Below are 16,088 nucleotides of genomic sequence, written 5' to 3' on the forward strand. Positions count from 1 at the left end.
ACTCCACCCATCGCATTCCAACGTGGCAGATTCAAACCCACCCCACAGATGGAACCAGATAACCACAATTTTTGGAGATGGAAGTGAATTCTCAAATTTGTTTAATAACGTTTTCGAGTTCAACATATCCTTAGCCCCAAAATAAAAAATAAACTGTATTAGTCATCTGGGAAATATAAAATTAAAACTACAGAGTGATAGCTCTACACACTCATGGAATGGCAGAAATGAAACAGACCGACCCCATGAAGGACCGACAAGGATACAGAGCAACTGGATCTCTCACATTTAACGGGTGTCGGCGTGGGGGGTTTAACCGGCCACTTTAGAAAACTGGCAGCATCTACACAGGACGAACAAATGCACATCCTAAGACCCAGCAAGTCTCTTCTAGGTGTACGCTCATTAAGACGTGTACAGATGCCCCAGAGACCCACGCAGGAATGTCTACAGCAGCACAGTTTCTGATGTCCACCCGCCAGAGAACAGACAGACACACCGGGGTATATTCACACCATGGGACCCCACACAATAACAACAGTGAACAAACCACTCACAGCAATGTGGGTGAATCTCACAAACGTGATGGTAAGCCACAACCCCAGGCATACAGACTTTCAATTCTACCAACATCAGGTTTTAAACAAGGATACCGATCAGTGCCCTTCCAAGCAAGGGCAGCGGTTACCTATGGCAGGGGGGGAAGTGTCTGGAAGAGGACCCAGGGACCCCTGGGACGCTGGTCATGATCTTTCTTTTTTTAAATAAATTTAACATTTATTTGTTTTTGAGAGAGACAGAGAGAGAGACAGACAGAGACAGAGTGTGAGCAGGGGAGTGGCTGTGAGAGGGGAGTGTGAGCAGAGAGTGAGCAGGGAGACAGAATCTGAAGCAGGCTCCAGGCTCTGAGCTGTCAGCACAGAGCCCAACGCGGGGCTTGAACTCACAGACCACGAGATCATGACCTAAGCAGAAGTCGAATGCTTAATCAACTGAGTCACCCAGGTGCCCCCATGATCTTTTGGTTTTTTAAGCTTGTGTATTTATTTTTGAGAGAGAGAGAGAGCATGCAAACAAGTTGGGAAGGGGCAGAGAGAGAGAATTGCAAGCAGGCTCTATGCTGAATGCACGGAGCCCGATGTAGAGTTCAAACTCCTGAACCGTGCGATCACGACCAGAGCCAAAATCAAGAGTCAGGTGCTTAACTGACTGAGCCACCCTGGCACCCCCAGTGGTCACGCTCTGGTGCTGCAAGCAGGCATGTTTGGCTTGCAGATTTTCACTGCACTGTACACACAATCTTGGTATGCATACTGTACTTAACAAGTTTTAAAATGTACTGAGAAAGGTATGGATGGGAACCTGCCCAGAAAGGGCGAGACTCTAGCGGGTACAAGCCAGGGGGCCACATGCTCCCTAAGCCTTTGTCACGTTACCAAGCAGGGTCCTGATCAACATGCTTCCTCGCATGTTGGAGATGGCAAGACAGACCCACTGGAGAAAGGCCGTTCACCATGCGCACTGAAGCAGTCATCCCTGCCTATGGGACTTTTGTGAGAAAAGGCATGTGTGTGGCTGCTGTGATGGCCGCCGGCGAGGTGGCGAGGACAGCTGACCGCGGGCGGCTTCTGCACCCAGAGGCAGCAGCAGGCTCAGCTAGGGGTGGGGACATCCCTCAGCTCAGCACAAAAGCCAGGGCGGGGACACCCAGGTGAGACGATAAGCATCACCAGGCCCCACATCCACACTGCTCCCAGCATGGCACCAGCCTCTGCTAAGGGGCTTGGAATAAGATGTGAGAAAGCTGAGAGAGCTGTCAAGAAAAGCTTCTTGGAAGTTGGATTCAAATTGGACCCAGTAGTGTGTCCAGGAAGGGGCTAAAAAGAATATTCCTAGCAAAGGAGCAAAAGAAGCCAAAACAGGCTGGCGGCCTCACCCTCTGGCTCAGCCAGTATAGACAGAGTACCTGCTTGGAGCACTGGCTCGAATATTTTAGACAGATGGTTTGCATAATGCAATGACTTGACCAGTGTAGACAGACTGCCTGAATTGTGTGCTGAGCTCAACCAGTACAAACAAACTGCCTACACCATGAGCTGGGCTCAACCGGTGCAGACTGACTGCACCGGCACATTGGGCTCAACCGCCTCAGCTCTGGGGCACAGAGCCTGATGGGCAGGGCCAGTGTCTGAAGGGACGTGGTGGAGAGCTCGGGTACAGGGAAAGTGCCCAAAGTCGCAGAGACTCCGAGGGCTCGGAACCCTACACAAAGTCCTGCAAGGAGCGGGGCTTGCACAGGCTAAATGGAAGGTCCCAGGGCTCACACCCGAGACTCAACCAGTATAGACAGACTGCCTGCGCCATGCACTGGCTCAGCTAGTGTAGAGAGAGTGCCTGCATCACACATTGGCTCCAGCAGTGAGGCCAGACTGCACAGTTTAGCTCACTCGGCCTGCCGACAGCAATCATTGAGTCCCTTCTCTAAGGCTCTTCGTGGCCAAGACAGCTAGAGACATGCGCACCAGCAGCGAGACCTGCTTGTACCTTCACTCGGCCTCCCCTGGCCTTCTCCTCTGTACAGGGAAGGACTGTAGTCAGTATCTGCTGGGTGCCTGGGATGCTCCCCTCGGGAGCACAGGAAGCAAAACCCTCACATCTCAGGGTGGGAGGAGGGTCTCAGTGCTCAGAGGCTTGGGCAGATGGGGCTCGTCCAGGGAGATGAGTCAGCCCCCAAGAAGAGGCAGCCTCAAAGGGGGAGATGACTAGTCAGCCAAGTGTGAATCAACCCAGGCTAGGGGCTCTCCTGTGCCGCCTTCCCCACTGATGAGCACCTGGGCACCGTGGTCTATGGTGGTGAGGCAGCAGCCAGAATACAGAGGGCCGCTCTGGGGACGCCACTCTCCAAGCAAAGGGTCCCAGTGTGGGAGGGATCAGCTCCCGAAAGGCCTGGCGCCCGAGGAGTAATCTGTACCTCCTAGCTTCCTCTCCTTGGCTCTCATCCCTCCTGTCCCCGAGTCTGGCCCAGCTGGGGAGGAGTTGGCTCAGACCCAGGCAGAGTGAGGACAAGGTGACAGCGACCTGGGCTGTTGCTTGCAGCTCAGCAGCCGCTCGGTGCAACGGGAAGCGGGGTGACTCACAGACCCGCTCCCCCCAGCCCAGCCCTGATGTCTGTGGGATGCTAAGCTGAGCTGCAGACAGCCACAGGGAACTCGCTGAACGTGGAGGGAGCTGGGGAGCTCTGAGCCTGGGGCAGAGCCCCCAGCAGGGGGCAGGAGCAGGTCCAGACTGGCCCAAGGGGAGGAGGGGAGGAGAGAGAGCTGGCGTGATGGAAGGGCACAGGAGAGGAGAGCCTTCTGGTGCTGGCCAGCTGCCAGGTCAGGTACAAGTGGGTGGCAGATAAAGTACTTACCAGGGTCCCAGGACGCTAAGGGGATGACACACAGGCCAAGGCCACCTCTGGCCAGCAGACTGGCAGGCAATCAGCTACAGAGGAGAGTGGGCATCAAAGTCCTCATTAGAGAGCATGGGCACTGGACCCTGTCACTTACTACCTGCTGGCGGGAAGGTAGTGGAAGGCCCAAAGCTTACAGGAAAGCTAGAAGTTGGGCCATGTGGGCAGGGGCACGGAGGCAGGGCTACACAAGCAGCCGCCTGAGCCCCAGCCCTGGAGGCCATAACCCAACCAGAGGGCACAGGAGCTTGAGACTCCTCGTCTGGTGGGGCAGGGCTGGGAGGGAGGCGCGGTGGCGGGGGGGGTGGGGGGAGTTGCCTCAGGGAACTGACAGCTCCCACTGGTGATCCAGAAGTCAGGGTCCCAACAGCCTTTACCACCCTCCCTCCCGCACTTAACCCAGCACCAAGCCCTAGCAGAGTCCCCTCGGTCTGCTCCTCTTAATTTAAGACCTTGGTCGCCTTCCTGCAATAGCTCCTTCCTCACCGGGCTCCCTCCTCTGCAGCAGCTGGTGGGGTCAAGTCCTAAGTTTCTCCCTGGCCTTCAAGGCCCTATATGGGCAGGGCTCTGGCTGTGTCTCCAATTGCATCAAGCCCTCCACTCTGCTGGCTACATGAGCCTCCCCAAGGCTCCTGGCCGGCCGGCCATGCTCCCTCTCACTCATTCACACGCTCCACCTGCCAAGCTCTCTCCCTCCCTCTGTCTGTCCCCCTCTTGCTTAGTTCTGGCTCCTCCTTCAGACCTCAGCTGAAGTGTCACCCCCTCAGGGAGGTTCTTGTCCCTCAGTCCAGCTCAGATCACTCTATTCGCATCTCAGAAACACCCAGATGTTTCCTTTATATGCTCCTCACAGCCTGGAACCACACGTGTAGGTTATTTGTTCGGTTATGGCATTGCCTGGCAGACCATGAATCAGGGAGTGATGAGCCAGTCATGAGGGAATGGCTGTCCACAGGGGTAGGGGCTGCTCTTTAGTTTGGTTCACTTTCTGTCCCCGGAGCCTGGCACAGAGACAGACACCTAACACCTGCTTCTCAAACATTCACTAATGGCAGAAAGAAAGACTGCCACAGTGAGTCTGACAATGGGAACGTGGGATGGGGTCATCTGGCTCCAGACTTCAATGTTGACAACTCCAATTTAGTTCAAATAACTGTTGCCCATCAGGGCCACCTCTGACCTTCAGTCATCAGCAGCAAAAGGCACTGATTTCCCAGAAATGCATGGCTCGCCTTCAAGGTGGGGAGCTGGGATGGGGAGACACAGCCCCTTGCCCCCGTGTGGACACTCAGGAATTCCCGGAAGGTGGCTTCTGAGAGGGAATCAGGGCTGTCTTCTGGTGTCACCACCCCCGGATGCAGGCTTCCCTCTCCTGCCAGTGGTGGCCGAGGCTGTATTTGGGCCAGCGGGTACATGCCACAGCCCCAGATCACAAATGACAGGTAGTTTTGTACAGGGTAAAAGTCACAACTTTTTCCCCACAACCAATTTGTAAGTTTCATCCTCCACCACGGTGATTTGCTGACCGCGAGGTCACAGGCCTTCCAGCTGGGGAGAAATGAGACCGCATCGCCTGTGTCCTCTGGCACCTGAGTTAATGCAGCCCTGTCCCCTGGTCGTTTGCATGCCGGGCCTTCCCTCTGCTTTTGGGCAGCCTTTTCCCAGGAAGGAGGGGACACGACTGCTCTGGGGTCAGACTAGTCCTGGCTGTGACCTCAAAGACAGTGCCAGGGAGCCTACTGTCCCCATAATGTCACCACACAGGCTACCTGCTCCCAGCAACCCTCCTGAGGGTCCAGGACACCATCTCCTGCATTCACATCCAGACAACCATCCTTGATTTTTTTTTAAATTTCTCACTGTCCCACAGCAGGGCCACATTGATCTCCCTGGGCCAGGACTACATAAATCTCCTATTTCTAACTCATTACCTTCGGATGAGCTGAAAGGCTGGGGCCCTTGTTTTACACAGTGTTTACTGGATCTAATTGCCACAGTTGTTCATTTAGGCACTGCCATACCCTTGGTCCACTTTCCTGCCTGTAGGCCCCCTCCCTGCTCCATGGCTCTCCTGTGTGGCTACCACACATGGGAAAGCCTGGGAGCCACTGCGGGTCCAGGTAGGGCAGGCATGTCACCCTTGAGGCCAGGCAGCAGGAGAGGCGGTACCCCCGCCCCCCACCGGTTCATACAAGACTCTGGAGCTCACCACTGGTCCCTCCAACAAGATGCATCAGCAAAATCACTATAAAAGCTTTAAGCACCCATCTCTTCGATCAGCAAAACCACAAAAAGCTTGTCAGTTTGCCACTGGCATAAACCCTCAGTGAAGAGCAGAGAAGTAGTCTGCGGGGCGTTTCCAGTCGGGAGCCTCTGACTTCCCACCTTCTCAGTGACTCCAAGGCACCTTCTGCAAGGAGCCCACCAGGCATACTTTCCCAACAACCATACGGCAAAAAAGTAGCTACCCAACTTTCCCAGACTTATTAGCTTACATAAACAGACATTTGAATAAATGTTTAAAAAATGAAATTCCCTTGATACTCTGTAATCAGTAAATGTTCATTATGGAAACAAAGCAAATATACATGAAATTTCCCAAGTGGCACTCTGGCTACAAGATTAAAAAGGCTTCTCGAACAGCAGGCTGAGTTACAAAGGATCCTCCTCCGGTCACAATCCGGGAAAGCCTTGCCAAGCCCAGGAGGTCAGACAAGCCTGCTCCTCTCCCAGCCGGAGCCAGGGAAAATCAGCCCATGCTCCTTTTGGCCCGCTCAGGCATTTTATAAATGAGCCCCCACATCAGCTGATTGATGTCTCTCTATAAATAATTAATCCTTGACCTTGTTTTAAGAAAGCCTTGACTTTTTAATTTGGGGTCTTTTTAAAAATCAATACCAGGGGAACATAATTCACTCTGTGGAGTCTGATTCCAAGTAAATAAATAAATAAGCTGTGCCATTGGTGTGTCTCAGGGTGAACGGGCTAGGCTCTGGGATGGGGCCTGACTTTGAGGTTTTCTGTGTTCAAATGCTTTTAAATTATTGATCACCCTAAGAGACTCCATCTCTTCAGGGTCTGCCTTTTATCCCTCCTGTGGGTAATCTCACAGAGGTAAATCTGATGAAGGCCCTGAAATGTATTTCCAGCTCCCCCCAAGGGAGCTCCTCAGCCCTGTCCTGCCCTCTGTGGTGGACTGTCTGGATTTAAAGAGGGTCTCCTATGGGGAGCAGAATGTCACCTCTTCCTGCAGCCTGTCTGTCTTGCCTTTGGGACAGGGACAGAGGGTGGGCAAGAGAGGCCATGAGAGTTGGGAAATGTTTTAAAAGGGTTCTCCCACTCCGTTCCAGAGGCTACGCTGTTCTAGGGAAGGACTTAAGAGAAGTTCCCCACCCACAGGCAAGGGTCAAGATGAACTGGGAGGTGACAAGTTACCCAAAGAAAGTGGGCTTGGTAGTGCGGCTTGTAAGCATCCCAGAAATGGGGAAGGGTCTAGTCTGCCCCTTATCCCTCTGCCACCGCCTCTCCCACCATGCACTCCACAGGGGGGCCACAGTCCCGTTGCTCAACAGCCTCCCGCTGCAGCCCTGTTACAGGGTCATCCGAGGACCGCCCTGCCGTCCAGTCTCCCTAGCAGAGCCAATCACTACGCAGGGTCCAACTGGGACGCGTCCCAAGGACCCGGTGTCCAACCCATAACGGAGACAGCTTAAGACACTGAGCTCCAGGATCGGCCCCTACTTCGCAGTGAGAACCCGGCAGCGAGCGCTCACAGCCGAGGGCGTTGTGAACCTGCCGCGCTTGCCCCGGGTCGGGTCGTGGGGCCTGGGGCCCAGATGTATGGCGAAAGTTGGGGCGGCGGGAATCCGGCGCCCGGGAGAGGCGAGGGGTCCCCTCCGACCCAAGCGTCAACACTGGCACTACCAAAACCCGCCAACGCACCTTCGCCTGGTCCGGCCGGCCTCCCGCGAGGTCAGAGCTGGCATGCAAACCTGGAGGAAGCTAGTAATTGGGAGTTGCAGCCGCCGCCAGGCTCGGCTGGGTCCCGCGGCCAAGCAGATCCTTCCCCCGCCCACCAGAGCCGCCCGAGGCTCGGACTCCCGCACTCCCCAACACTCGCACACACACACCTTCACACGATCACTGACGCACACACACTCGCCTCGAGTACAAAACAGGCCGGTGCCCAAGAGAGTCGCGGGGTGGGGATGCGCGCGACGGAGCGCGGGGGCACCTTCCGCCACTCGGTAGGAAGCCCAGGCAGCTCCTAACTCCTCCCCCGCCCCCGCCCGCGACAACTCGCCCGCGAGTCCCAGACCCGAGCGCGCGGGAAAGCCCTGGGCGCCCCGGGCGCTCCAGTCCGGCCCTCCCCGCCGCCGACGCTGCCTCCCCGCCCCCGGCACCCAGGGCTGGGAACAGCAGCAGAGCATCCGCAGGGACCGAGGGAGCCCGTGGGGCGGCAGTTCACAGACGCGCGGCGGCAAGCGAAAGCCATGGAGCAAAAGTCTAATTAAAGTTCCCGCTACTGGAGCCGGTCCCCAAAGCGCTGCCGGACCGGAACCCCGCGCGCCCTATCTCCGCCCGCGGATTCGGACACCTAACCCTGTAGGTTCTCGGCGCCGGGACGCAGTGCAGTCCCAGGTCCTCCTGGGACCCTTCGAGGCGCCCTTCCCAGCCGGGAGCCTGCACAAGGCGGGGACAGGGCTGGGGCAGGGGGTGCGCAGCGCACTTACCTGGCGCAGCCGGCGCTCGCGGGGCCGCGGGCGCCGCCAGCCGGGGCTCGGTACTCCACGGCGAATCCCCCGCTCCCGGACGCCCGGGCGGCAGGGCAGACCTCCGCCCCGGCTCGGGCCCGGGGCCTCCTCCCGCTCCAGGCGGAACCCGGTGCGGTGGGTGAGGCGAGCGGCGCGGGCCGGCGGCCGGAGCGCGCAGGAGAGGGAGGGGGAGAGGGCGCGGTGGCGTGCTCTTCCTCGGCCCCGGGCCCGGGTCCGTCCCCCGCCTCCCACCTCCAGCCGCCGCCTTCTCCTCTGTCCCCACAGCTCTACCGGATCCTGCTTGCGCGCCGGGAAGGCTCCCAGCTAAGTGCGAGCGGAGCCTCCGGCGAGGCTGGAAATAACGCCGCGCCCGCCCGGCGCCCCGCCCCCGGCCTGGGCCCCGCCCCGCCGTGGCTGTGGCGGCGGGGGCCGGGCCGGGAGGGGATCACTCCTGCGATCTGCGGGTCCCTCCCGGGAGCTCGCGGGAGCCGCGCCCACGCGCGCTCTGCGGCTCCCGCGGCCCCACGGGCCGCGCGCTTCGAAGGAGCCGCTGTTGGGCGCGGTCCAGCGGCCGCGGGGGTGGGGGCGGTCGTGTTGGGGGCCGCGCCCGTATCCCAGGTTCCCTGAGAGCCGAACTGGAGGCTGCCACTTGGCTCCAGAGCGCGGCCAGAGTGCTGCCACTGCCTCGGTGGGTCGCACGCCGGCGCCGACCTGGGAAAATGACAAGGCGTCACCGGAGCGGGCCGTGACCGCAGCTGGGCAGGGGCGCACGCTCAGGACCCGACGCTGCCGGGGCGCGGGGTTGGTGAAACGCAGAGGACTGATCCCTTGGTACCTTCTGGGGGAATCCCTGGGCCTCACCCTCAGTGGGATCTGGTCAAGGTCTTGGGCGGCCTCGGTCCTGAGTGTCTTCACGTTCTCCAAATTCCTGGGGCTCTGGATTCTGCTGAAAGGACCTGTGACCCAGGCTTTCCCTCGAGGGCTACCTCTTGAAGTCCTTGTTGGATCACATCCTGAGATCTCGTGGGGGAGGGGAGTCGTGCGAGGTCAACCTGGGTCAGGGGGCTGCTCCCTATACATGCCATCAACACATAGTGGGGAAGTGACAGGTCCACAGCCACACAGAGTACCAGGACAGAGCAGGGATGAGAAAGGAAGAGCCGGGGCTCTGACTCCAGTCCTGTTTTTCCGGAGAACAGGCAGCCCCCACCTGCAGGGGGCAAGCAGGTTCTGGGAAGGCAGGCAGGCTGGCTTCTCACAGGAACTTGATGAAACTGTAAATCAGTCACCTCTTGATCTTTAGGGGACCCCAGTATTTTGAAAAACCTGGGGAGAAACTTTAGTAAAATAAAGGAGGTTCACCCTCCTCTCATTGTATCTGCTGTTTGGTTGGTCTGATGTCTCCACCCTGCTGACTCAGAGTGTAAGATGGAATTGGCGGATGGCGTGGACTCATGGCCTTTGATTGACCAGAGAAGAGATGGCTGGGGGCAGACCTGGCAGGGAGCAGAGCCACTCCTGCGGAAGGCCAGGGACCTCCTGGCAGTAGGGCTCCCGAAGGCCTGGGTGGTGCCCAGGCTGCCCAGGGCAGCCCTGAGGCCTTCTTAATGCCCCAAGTGAGTTCACGTTCAGAGGGAGAACAGGAAAGGTGAGAGGACAAACTTTAGCAGACCAACACTACGATGATCTTCTTTAATTCTTGCAACAACAAAGTAGGCACTATTATTTCCGTCTTATGTTTGAGGGAACCAAGATACAAGGATGCCACCAGGTTGCTGGAATCCACACCTCTGGAGGGTGGCAGAGCCAGGGTGAGGCTGCTGATTCCAAAGTGGAGAAGGTTCAGTGGGGTTCCCTCTCCAAGATTCTGAGCTCAGAGACTGTTCCAGACCTGATTCCCATCCCCTGAGCCCAGCAGTATAGCCAGGAGGAGGCTCCGAACCACAAGCGCTTCCCCTGGATGAGTCCACACAAGCTCTACTTCCACGGGATGCGTCTACACAGGCTTTACCAGGACCAAGCTAGCAGCAAGTAGGGCCCGTCAGGCCCTCTCAGCCACCCCGTGCATCTGTGTGCAGTGATCCTCCTGGGAAGGACAGTTTTTCCATTAGCACTTCCAACTGTACTTATTAGCACTTATTTGCATCTAATATTCAGGCAGACATTGCTCGGAATCAACAATGCTGCATTCCTTTGACATAAGCTACATTTTCAATTTGTCACTCAGACTTGCTTCTTATTTTGAGAGGCCCTCAGGGAAATCCCCAAAATGGGCCCGAGGCCCCTGGCACAAAATGCCCTGTGCTTTCTCCTCGGGATTTGCCAAGGGCTGCGTGCCCTTTTTTGAAAGTCAGGTTTGGCCTCTGCAGCAAGGGAGGCGGAGAAACGCTATAAATTCCCGGCATGAAGCCCTGTGTGCTTGCTTACAGTTTCTGATACGTGTGTCTCCACTGAAAGATTAGTGGCAAACTTCTCCCTTCATCCCAAGTAAGGTGAGTAGACATTCCGTTAGATCCCCCCATGAGTCCACACCCCAAGCCCCAGGGGAGGTCACAGAGAGGTTCAGAAGCCACTCTGTTTGCTGCCAAAGAGGCAGAAGGAGGGGGCCCGACCAAGTTTGGCTGGAGGGTGGCAGGCAAACCATCCCCTCCCTCGGCTCCAGGTCCCTGGACCATTCCCTTGAGGGAAGATTCTCCCTTACCTTTGGGTGGGGAGCTGAAGGCAGCACAGAGGGGCAGCATCTTGTGTTTGATGAAGGGCATGTGAACCCGGAGGCAAGACTGAGTCCTATACCTTCCATTCTGTGAGAAGCTTCAGAGCAGAGTTCGGGGGAAGGGTTGGGAGCCGCCTGGAGCAGCAGACCCAGGAACACCTATCTCCCTGCATCCCATGGGAGAAAGAAGAGAATAAAGGCATGGCCCAGGGGGCCTGTTTCTGCTCTGCAAGGCATGGGCTGGGTGGTCTTGAGAGTGTCTCCTTGCCCTTCCCAGACTGTTTCCTTATTTGCAAAAATAGACTTCACCCTGCTCAGGGCATCAGGGACCCACAGGTAAGGTGAAGGGTGTGAAAAACATTTTGGAAAGTAGAATCGCAAGGGTGGCCTGCTCTGGGTCACTCAGATCAGCCACCTCAAGATGGGTGTCAAGCATCTGGCCCTGTACTGGCCTCTGAAGTACTGTGACCACAGGGTCTCCCAGAGTTAATTCGCTGCACTGGGACATGCTGACCACAGCATCATTTGGATGGGAGACCCTTCCCTGGGAACACAGCTGTCTGCCCCAGCTGCCTCTGCTGTGCCTTGGTGTGGGACTATGACCAAGCCTTTCCTCCCCATTTGAACAGTAAGGGGAGTGTAGCCCAGGCTTTTGAGGCCCCTCCAGGCTTGCATTGTGATGCCACAATTCTTAAAACTTCTTCCCGTGGACAGAAGGCTTAGAGAGGTTCCCTTGGCCACGGGGGACCATCTTGGATGAATGTCCCTTCCCTGCCCCTTTCCTCTTCTCCCTATGACCCAATTCCTGTCACTCCCTGGGCTTTGGAGAAGTTGGAAGGAATGGTCCCTTTGTTTCCTTCTTTGTTGAGTGGCCAGGATGCTGGTGTGAGCACCCTCTATGTTAGCAATGTTGCGGGGGGGTGGGGGTGGGAGGGTGTCCAAGCAATCCCACATCCCAGACACCTGTTGTAAATTCTGAAATTCCACCATCATGGCAATAGGTCCCTTGTAAAGAGTAGGTTTCCACCTCAGGCTAAGGTGTTGCCAGTGTCCACCCTCAACACAATGAGAGTTGGTGAACAGATAGGGTTTTCTGTGTAGCATGTAATAAAAACCGTGGCTACCTTGAGGAAAAAAGAACTTCTTGAAAGGACACTGTGGTGGGGGGGCATCTCACAGGGCCACATGGGGACCTGAGCATCCAGAGGGAGGACGGCAGCACCCAGGGCAGAGAGCTAGAGAACCCCTGGGGTCTCCAGGAAAGGATGCCCTCCTCCCCCCATCAAAGTTGAACAGGTCTACAGATGTGCCCCTGTTGACCTCACAGCCCAGGAGGGAGCCAGGCCCACGTCCAAGTCCAGCCCATCCATGCAAACTGGGCTCAGAGCCAACCTGGCTTCACTCTTGAGGTCTTGCCAAGCTCAAGTTCATTTTGGCGCTTCTTAATTAAAAAACAAAACAAAACACAAAACAAAACACACACAAAACACCACTGGGCTGGTCTGCTGCCCCTTGTTCCTTCAGTTCCCGCAGATCCTTGAGCCCAGTCCTCCTCCGGTGGCCTCTCTGTGATGAGGAGAGGACACTAAGGTGGGGGATTCGCTGCAGGAGGGGGTCCAGGAGACCCTGAGCATAAGCGGTAGAGAGATTTTTCTTTTTTACTTTGGGGTACAGAATTTAAAATTCTAGACTATATGTCACAATTCGCTAAGTGCTATTTCATTTGGACCAAACTAACTCAGCATCCATGTGAAGCAGGGTGGGGCTGAAGTTGACTTTTTCACCGTTCCTCAAAAGATAGAGGGAAAGGCTTGCAGGGGGGCGGTCTCCTCTTTCTAGATGGATAACAAGTTTGACTTCTCTTGCCGCTGTGCTGGTTCCACACATCTATCTACATCCAAATACGAACAAGCTCATTATGCATCATCCTCTATTCCATCAATTTGGCATGGCTGACCCTCCTTTCTGGGCTATGTGTTGTTCATTATTAACTGAGGTGACTATTAAAATAAGGAGATTACTGTATGAAATCAATTCATGGCAATTCTTTTTATTTTTTTTTTAAAGTTTATTCATTTATTTTGAGAGAGAGAGAGAGAGCAAGTGGGCAACGGGCGGAGAGATAGAGGGAGAGAGAGAATCCCAAGCAGGTTCCACGAGGTCAGTGTGCAGAGTCTGATGTGGGACTCGAACTCACAAACTGTGAGATCATGACCTGAGCCGAGATCAAGAGTCAGAGTCAGACAGTTAACTGACTAAGCCACGCAGGGGCCCCGTGGCATTTCTTTTTAAATGCTGCCTAGTTGGGAGGGGTTGCTGATTTCCTAGGACTCCCTCTGGCCTCGCCCAGATCTGCACAACTGAGCTTGGTTTCATGGGCCAGCTGGTTGCTCCCCAGAGCAACAGTGGCTGCTGGGTTCTCAGCATCACCGAGTGCTCTGTGGGGTCTGAGAGGGGCCGAGGGGCCTCTCAGGGCAGGATCTCTGCTCCAGCATCATCAGCCCAGAGCGCATTTTCAAAACTCCTCTGCTCTGACCAAGGGTTATAAATCCACTCACATCCTTCCATCGTGTGGTAGGAAAGTGAGGCTTAAGTGTCTTCTGAGTTCCTGAGCTAGCTAAAAGCATTTTTTTTAATGCAAACTTGAATGCTATTCTACATCTAATGCTTAGTATTAAGAATTGGGCTTGAAGATTTTAAAAAGAAAGGATTATTTTGAACAGAACAAACTATTTCCATAGGAACACTCCAGAAACCTTTATCAAATGCCACCGGGAGCATGCCATGGGGTAAGGCTATGCACCCTGAGACTTCCCTGACTTGGGAGCTCAGAAATGTGACACAAAGATAAAGGTCACACACATGGCAATTTCACAGCCAGGCTGGGGACCTCATTCTGGAGGAGCCCCGGGTCTGTGTCCTCAGAGCTGGAAAAGCAAAGGGGTCACGAAGCTTGGTAGTGATTGTTGCTTGCCCCAGCAGAGACCTCCTAAAAATGTCCCCAAAGTGGTCAGGTCTGCTCAAGGGTTTCTCAGACCCCGTTAGCACAGGCAGGGTGTGCCATAATCCACGTGGGCGGCCTGAGCAGAGACTGAAAACAGCGACAGGTACCTCCCGGCTTCTCCAGGCGATCCTGAGCAAGTGGTATTTTCACACTGTGCCGGGAGCCCACACAACGCCTGGCGGCATGAATCTCTCTACCGGGACTCAAAACAAAAGCCTGGTGCATGATGCATCCAAGGAGACGAGACCAGAAGGAGCCCGTCAATCAGGCGGCGTGTCCCTCAGAGGGACGCACAAGGGCAGAAGATCAGGAATGCCTGTCCCCACTCCTCTGTGCGAAGATGCCTCCATGGGAAACGTCCAAGTCATCCTTGGAGAGAAGCACCTGTGGGTCCCCTCTCATGGAGAAACCAGAGAAGCCTGAGAAGGTTTGGTTCTACAGACCCTCCCAAGGGTTTTCCAGACGGGAAGCAGGTGATGCTAAAATGTACCATCTGCTTCTCCTTTCCCGTGCCCACCCCATCCCTGAAAGCCAGCCGGCCACCCAGGAAACTGCCCTCCCAGCCTTGCCACCCCTCAGTGCCAAGAAGGCCCCAAGGTCACCAGGCTTTGGAAGCAGATGCCACAACGTGCAGAAGGTTTGTGAGGCAAGGGACATCTCTGGCTTTCCCAGGATTCCTGGGTGCAGGGGGTGTTCTGAGCGGACATCCTTGGAGACCTGGAGAAGCGAAACCCCGTCACTGAAAACAGAAGGCAGCTGCAGCAGAAACTGAGTTAAGCAACTGCCATTTCGTTGCTGAGTTCTCCCAGAGCCCAGGAAACTCCATCCTGCAGGCAGAGCCCGAGATGCTCTGGAGTTCAGAGCACTGCCCAGTGGCGTCCTGTCGGTAGCTATGGAAACACCGAGCCATTGCCTCCCTGTCGGCTTTCGTGCTGGAGACATCTTGCTGTCAATAGTGTTTAAAGTTAGGTTAAAAAAAAACCCAAGACAATCCAAATCTCCTCTTTTGACACCACACGAAGGGCCCTGTGGCATGAAGGCAGCCAGGCAGGTCTCAGCACGGAGCTGTCACACTCTGTTCCCTATCCCTGTCCTCAGACAGAGCTTGCCGTCTGCTTGCTCATAGCGGGCATGGCTTGGGCTTAAATGAGTCCGCCCTCTGTGCCTGTTCCAGACCTGGTGACTTGTCCCAAGATCAGGGGAGCAGGGCAGGGGCCCGGCTCGGCTCTGTCTCGGCGTTTGCTGAGACAGTGCACCGGGTGGAGGCATCCTAGAGGGTGAAGCCTCAGCCTCTTTTACAGGTGTCTGGACCACCTGCCTTTAGGCATAGACTGTCCAGCAAAGCTTTTGTTGAGGGACTGCTCAGGTCAGGACAACGGGGAGGCCCTGGGAAGAGCAGTCACAGTCAAGGAGTAAGGCAGGCAGACAGACAGACAGACTAGAATGCAAGGGAGATTATGGTGGAGGCATGAGAGAAGTGGCTGAACGCCACCCCCCACCCCCCCGGGGCACCAGGGAGGGCTTCATGGAGGAGGTGGCATTTGATCTGACCTATCTCACCAGGCCTGACATCGTTCATAAGATTTCCAGCCACAAAGAACCAGGGATGATAATTCAATCTACATTTGGTTACACACAAAGGATACTCTGTGTCTACAGATAAAGGACTCTCATTTTCATGTCCAGAAAAAGGGTAGACTCTACAATTAGAAAATAGGATTGCTGAACTTGAGAAAACAAAGCTAGCATTTAGGAAAGACACTGTCTAGAGGAAACAGCTAATCAACCAGGGCCCTTTGAGAGAATAAGGAGGTGTGTAGACAGGAAAGACAAGCATTTCGTTTGCGCAGAATAAAAATATCTCTCACCAAAGACTATTGAAGATATTAAGCTAACATCACTCCGGTTTTGAAAATCACAAGCACTAACGAGAGATGTTGGAGACAGGCAAGCCTCCTGGAACACAGTTTAGTGTCTGTCTTGGGTTGTATTCCCCCCAAAGCAGACCCAGGACAAGCATCCAGGCTCAGCTACCTTATTTGAGAGTGATCTCAGGAAGCTCAGGAAGCATAAAGCAAGCCAATGTGCTTCAGTGGTTCCAGGGAACGTTCTAGAGGGAGAAGAGGAGAGATGTAGAAGCTCGGGTTTGGAACTACCTCCTGGGTT

At 55.4% G+C, this 16,088-nt stretch overlaps 1 protein-coding gene across 1 annotated transcript in view; it reads right to left on the bottom strand.

Annotated features, from left to right (window-relative positions):
- CHST8 (carbohydrate sulfotransferase 8) overlaps window positions 1–8,450 on the bottom strand; it is a 125,113-nt gene extending 116,663 nt beyond the window's left edge. Inside the window, exon 1 of the mRNA XM_039231895.1 lies at window positions 8,185–8,450. The gene's annotated coding sequence lies outside the window, so the exon portion shown is untranslated. The remainder of the gene's footprint in view (window positions 1–8,184) is intronic.
- Window positions 8,451–16,088: the final 7,638 nt, after the last annotated feature.

This window comes from Hyaena hyaena, unplaced genomic scaffold (genome assembly GCF_003009895.1).
Source record: "Hyaena hyaena isolate Hyena2069 unplaced genomic scaffold, ASM300989v1 scaffold_61, whole genome shotgun sequence".
Classification (NCBI taxonomy): domain Eukaryota; kingdom Metazoa; phylum Chordata; class Mammalia; order Carnivora; family Hyaenidae; genus Hyaena; species Hyaena hyaena.